The sequence below is a fragment of the Dermacentor variabilis genome, chromosome 3 (genome assembly GCF_050947875.1).
Source record: "Dermacentor variabilis isolate Ectoservices chromosome 3, ASM5094787v1, whole genome shotgun sequence".
Classification (NCBI taxonomy): Eukaryota; Metazoa; Arthropoda; class Arachnida; order Ixodida; family Ixodidae; genus Dermacentor; species Dermacentor variabilis.
The window spans coordinates 10,657,340-10,663,856 of record NC_134570.1 but is presented as its reverse complement, the minus strand read 5'-3'; positions in this window follow the sequence as shown (position 1 = coordinate 10,663,856).

Here is a 6,517-nt window from a genome sequence, read left to right as displayed (position 1 = left end):
GAAAAAAGCCCTCAAATACAAGCAAATTTGTCGCGCGACTGGCCGCTCGAAGCACTTTGCGTATATTCGCAGGCTTCTTTCCCGCTCCGAAAAACACTTTTATGTAGCACGTATTGAGCAACAGAAAACTGTATCGGGAGTTTTTCATGTCGCTCTACAATTTTCTCATTGACACTTTTCATCTCTAATTATACTATTTGAAAATTTGATTAATTAATTAGGACTAATTATCTAATTAGGCGGAATGAGAAAGAAATTCAGTATCTCTAAGCGAAGACAAAAAACATTATCTTGGTTCTGTCCAGCTACGTAGCATTCGCATGTTTTTGAACTCTGGCTAAAGTTGGTTTGGACACCCTGTATAATGTGAGGCTGCAGGACAGAGCGCACGAGTCAACGAGGCCCGTCAGTGCGAGCCCCACCACTCCGTGGCGCAATTCCGCGAATCAGGTGAACTTTTTCGACTGATGTTTGGCTTATTTTCTTGATCCACTTCACGCTAGACCTCGACTAGTGAACTTCCAGGCCAGGAACCCGCAGCTCTTCAGTCTCAGTAATCAGCGATGAGCCAATCTTGAGATGGAAGTCGGTATCGCAAACTAACTTTTTGCCCGGTTTGTTGAGGTGTATGTAGCGAGATTTCTGTGTCGATATCTGGAGTCCAGCGCACTTCACGTACTCGCGTAACACATAAAGACCTTTCTGCAGTTGTTGACATTGTATCTCAAAGTCTCTGGGAATGAACCACAGTGTGACGTTGTCGGCATAAACGAGAAATCTTATATTATCAACATCCTATCGTTTACATGCTAGAGGCATGAAGGTACTATTAAATAATAATGGTGCCAGAATGCAGCCTAATTGAGGTACCCCATGGTTTGATAAGAAAGAACCGAATTCCTTCCGGTCTACACGCACATAAAATGATCGGCTGGATAGGAATGAATGCACTATTGTCTTCACGTGAAGCGGCAAGGCGAGCTTGTCCGTGTTTTGTAGAATGGTCGCGTGATTTACGCTATCGTAATCTTTGGCTACGTCTGTAGCCACAACATTGCGCACCAAATGACTATAAGGTGAGACGTGCAGGAGTTCATCTGCTTTAATAGCTAGGCCATCTTCCGCACCCAAGTACGGCTGGATCCGATGTGAGCTGGATAGTATTTATGGTTGTGTTCGGGCCACCACAAAAGCCGAGTAGCCAGCATTCGCTCAAACAATTTGACGTGCAGGGAGGTGGTTAGCCAAAGCACGGGCTTCGTGTTGCGATTAGCACGATGTTTACCCTGGCGGCGCAGCGCCCGTAGGTTGAGAAGGTGTCTGTCAATTTCTCTGCCGTAAAAATTCTTGGCTCGTGTTTGCAAGGTGGAGGTGGCAGGCGCTACATCAAATGCCTTTCATTTGTCATCGCCGCGGACCTTGCCCCAATCCGCTACCCGTATCTTGCGAAGTTTCTTCATGTATTCAGTATGTATGCCAATCAACACGGATCAGTGCTCACTTCCCTATGCATCTGGCTCAGCTGCCCATGTAAGAGATTCAGGACCAAGCCGCCAAGTGAGGTAAGGTGTATGAGACCGAGTTGCTGAGATGGCAGATACGCCTGAACGATACAGAAGGGCGACTTCTGAATCTGTGAAGACTTCGTAAACCTGCCTGCCTCTTTTTGAGTCATTTTCATACCCCACATGGTGTGCAGGGGCATCAAAATTACCTCCAACAAAAACCGGAGCCCTTGGATAAACGGACCTGATGTGGTGTAACCAACCGATTGTGTGGCGTGCGCTTCGTGGTCTCCCTTAAAATGAGACAATAATGATATTTTGGCCGAACGGGTTAAAACCGCAACAACTACTCGCACCATTTATCGAGGTTCGTCGGTGTTTGAGAGATGTTTCAATCGATGTATACGGCGGCCTTCCCAGGTTTTTCTGTTGAGAAACATCCCCACATATCTGGAATGGAAGCGGTAGTCTAACAAATGAAATGTGGGATTGCAGAGTTTATGTGACTCCTTTAGAAGCAACATCCACACATTAAGTTTGCCTAATTGTATTTTTGACTTCAGTTCTCCTTATTTGTTATAGAGACCGCGGCAGTTCCTTTGTAAAATGGCTGGCTGAATGATATACTTACGTGGGAAGTTAACCTTGGTGAATACTTGTTCAAATCAGTTGCGTCAGTTTGTTCGTGTGCCTAGTACAAGTAGTCACATGGCCGAACCGGTCGGGAGCTTCCTTTTTCACTGGCAAGAATCGCAAGGTAGCATAGCCGTAGTAGGCGGCAATGTGAGTGCGAGTTCCGTGCTTTCCTTTCGCGCAACAGTTCCCGCTGCCGTGACAGCAGTGCTATCTGTGTGTCCAAATCAACAGTATCTTGCTCTTCAGCTACCTCTGCTTTATTCCATGTGTTACCAGCAGGGCGAGAAACTGATTTGCCCTTTTCAGCGCCTTAAAATACCACGGGCCTGCTTGGGTGGTTGTCTATGGCTCTGTCTGAGTGTCTTCTGCCGGTGTTAATTCCTGAAAACGAATGTGACGCAAGACAGTCTCCGGTGTGTCCCATGTAGCACTGCGCATACGGGCACAAGCTGAGGCATGCCACTTGGTCGGGCATATCGGGAATGTGACGTCATGCTCATCTGACTTGCAAATAGCGCATCAATAGCGGGGCTTTCCCTGCGGTGTCGTTCGTGCTGGGACAGGAGGTGTTGTTGGACAATACTTTTGCATGTGTGCAAGCTTATAACACCTGTAGCAGTAAACGTAGCGTGGTTTACGCTGCTTTGGTGGCACTATACAGCCACTGCAATAAGGTTTACGAGCGCCATCAAGCGTATCGTGCAGAAGGGTATTCGCCAATACCATGTCCTCCAAGAATTACGACACACAAAGGCTTAGGATACTTAGGGTGCCTCGACACCACGGGAGGCGGCGCTAACATTGAGGCACCCTAAGGATACCTCGATTCGTGAACCCCCTACGTCCAGCGTACCTGAAGTGTGCACACACAGCAGGCCTCTGGTCAAGCCGAAGTCCGCGAACGAAGAGCAAGGGCCATCGTAATTACCGGCGTGCATAGTGCTGTCGAGATTCACATCTTTAGAAGAGCTGCGCCCCACTCGTGCAGCTGACGCGTCCGGAGAACTTCACCTTGTCACTGAGAAACCGCACCACCACTTGATCACCCGCTTGCAAAGGCATAAAACGATAGCTGTTGCTGCGCAGTGCCCACTGGCGTTCCAAGCGAAAGTCCATCTTGAGGATTTTTACTGTAAACATTCAGCCTGTCGTATGTCTGGGTAATGCGAAGGGGTGAATTACACAGGAGTCGCTTACAGCAGCCGGGGCTGCAGGGCCTGTGGGGGAGGGGGAGCTGCATATTGACGTGTACTTGTTTGTCTTTTTCAGGTTACCTCTTTTCACCATCTAACAAATGTTATCGCTCAGCTCGGGACGCGCCTGCATGTGTCGGAAGTTTCTCGAGTGTTATTTCTGTCTGCTGTATGTTGTCACCGAAGCTTGTGTAATCTTATTGCATGTGCGACTCAAATTGTGTGGAACTTTCTGGAAGACAAGCGTGCACCAGCGATTACTCTGGAACATTCGATGACTCGCGTATAAAAGCCGACGCGGTTGACCAACAGATCAAATTTTTGACGATCGCCGACTGTGCTCGCCGCTATCGTTGTTCTTTGATGGTATCTTCGACTGGTCGCCTGTATGTCCCGAAGCAGAGTCGGGTAGATCGGTCGTTTCCCGAGCTCAAAGGTAGCGGACAAGCGCGCAAGCCGAACGTGCGACTCGCTCTCGGAGGAGGAAATTGCAGATGCGAAACACGTGACTACTGCCAACGTCCGATGTTTCGCCTATCCAAAGCTCCCGGCGCTGCCACAAAAACCGGCGGACGTGCCGGCGGGACGAAAGTTGGTCGAGACGCCAGCATGCAGTGGCCTAGGTTGCCAAGGTTACGGTGGGCCGCCGCCAACAGAAGCGACGCGGCGCTGCGATGACGTTGCAATCTCGATGACTGCTCCGACGACAGGGCTCGGAGCGCCTCAGAGCGCTCCAAGATAGAGGAGAGCAATCGAGAAGAACCAGCCGAACGCAGGGCGCGCACCCTCTTTCAACCAGCCGAAGATAACGCAGCTCGCGAGAGCGCTCCAGAGTGCTCAGAAACGACCAGCCGAAGATAGCATAAGTGTAGCCTGTTTTTGAGGGCACAGTTTCTCCCAATAAGACGCTAGTTTCGTCAGCCACCGTTTTGCTGTCTTCACCGTCACTACTACGTGACTATATAGATACTTTCCTTAGCTATGATCTGTCTAAATATTTTATGGCATAAGCCTCTAGTGGCTCATGAGTGTCCGGGCTCAGTCCGTGGTGGACGCAAGAAAGCGGTGATCACCGGCGAGGGGAGCAAGGAGAGGAGGCGCCATGCTAGTAGCGCTGTGCGAGTGGGCGCGTGGGAGAGCGCGGACATGCGCGTGGGGGTACGCGCACATCGGCGACAAACCTTGCAGCCAAATGGCTGTGATTGCATTCCATGCTCGCGGCCACGGCGGCGTCCGTTCGCAGAACAGTTCAGACAACAGCAACAGAAGCAGTCATGATAGGCTTTCGCCTATCGCAGTTTAGCTCAGCAAAGTGCCCATAGATTTTTTATGTATTCGTTTTAAAAAACTAGCGCTACTTTCCGGGCCAGAATTTGCATGTATAATTGCTAGTGAGATTACATTACACAAATTATACATTACATTCACTGAAGGTCGAGGCTAAAGAATTACTGACGGTTTCTCAACTGAACTCCTAACAATGTGCACATGCACTTGCCTCATTCGCGCACAATGAGGTCCTTTTTAAAGCTTCGTGCATAATAGCAGGGCCGCCCTGTTGATGTTTTCAAAGTAATCCTACTACTACAACAACAGCAGCAGCAATAATAATAATAACAATTATTATAATAATACTGCTATTGGGCTCGCCGAAGTACCACCAAGATTTGGTGGCATGGAGCTGTGAATGCAAACTGCACCTAGTGCAAGTAGTGAAAGGTTCGTACCTGCAGCTTTCTCATTAGCATAGCCGTAAAAACTGTACAGTTCAACCCTGTCTGCACTCAAGGCATGTCCACTTAAAACAAATCCTGAAGCTAGCCCCTATTTCTAGATATTCGTCTTCAAGGCCAACACGAAGTAAGCAAGTAACCACGAACGTAACCACCGTATACATGTGACAACCGCGATCATATATGCTCTTCGTCATGTATCGTAGTCGCCGCTATCGCGAAGACGGAGACGTCTTCTGGCCGAGATCTTGGCCTACACATAAGACAGAGAGATCCACTTTATTCAGAAACGGTTCTTCATCCCTGCAGGACTGTCGTTGGCGAAAAGCCGCTGGAGGACAGTGCTTCTGGTTCTCAGGTGTGCCAGTCATGCGGGATCACAGGCTCCGGTGATCTTGTCATTCGTGGAGTGATTGCTCTCTACAAATGCTGAACATTCTAAACAAAGCACGAGACAAGCTTTTATTTCTCGACCGATGGTATATTTGGCTTTGCGTTGCGCAAGTAGTCACAGGCAGTATAACGCACCTTGATTAGCGCTGTGCACTATATATCGACGGATGTAACTGCCACTCCCTCTGGAGCATGACGGAATGGGCTCATGGCCCCGAGACTTGCACCTTTCTGGTGCGTTTAAAACTTGTAGTTAATTAATGGGTTTAAGATCTGTAGTTAATTAATGTGTTTCCGCAGAACCTTTACGTCAAGATCTGTAGTTATTGTTTACAAACCGCCGTATCTGAAAGCAATCCAATGCTCTAAAAATTATGATGGTGATGGTGACATAAGCATCCTCGTCGGAACGGGGTGGTGGCAACGCCATCAAGCTCGTTTATTTAACCTTTTGGTGTATCTGCAAATACCTTTATGCACTTCGCTACATGTGCAACGCCACCATTGCAGCGCCCTCTGATAACGCTTGTGCGAAGCGCCTTGCCTTGCCCACCCACCTTTTACCCACGCACTTTCGTCTTTTGGTCAATAAACTACATCATCATCATCATCATTATCATCCTATTTTATGTCCACTGCAGGACGAACGCCTCTCCCTGCGATCTCCAATTATCCCTGTACTGCGCCAACCGATTCCAACTAGCACCCGCGAATTTCCTAATTTCATCGCACCACCTATCTTCTGCCTTCGTCTACTGCGCTTCCCTTCTCTTGGTACTCATTCTGTAGCCCTAATGGTCCAACGGTTATCTAACCCGCGCATTGCATGACCTGCCCAGCGCCATTGTTTTCTCTTAATGTAAATTATAATATCGGCTATACCCGTTTTCTCTCTGATCCCAACCGCTCTCTTTCTGTCTATCAAGGTTATGCCTACCATTCTTCGTTCCATCGCTCTTTGTCCGGTCCTTAACTTATTCTCAAGCTTCTTTGTCAGTCTCCAAATCTCTGCCCCATATGTAAGCACCGGTAAAATGTACTGATCATACACCTTCTT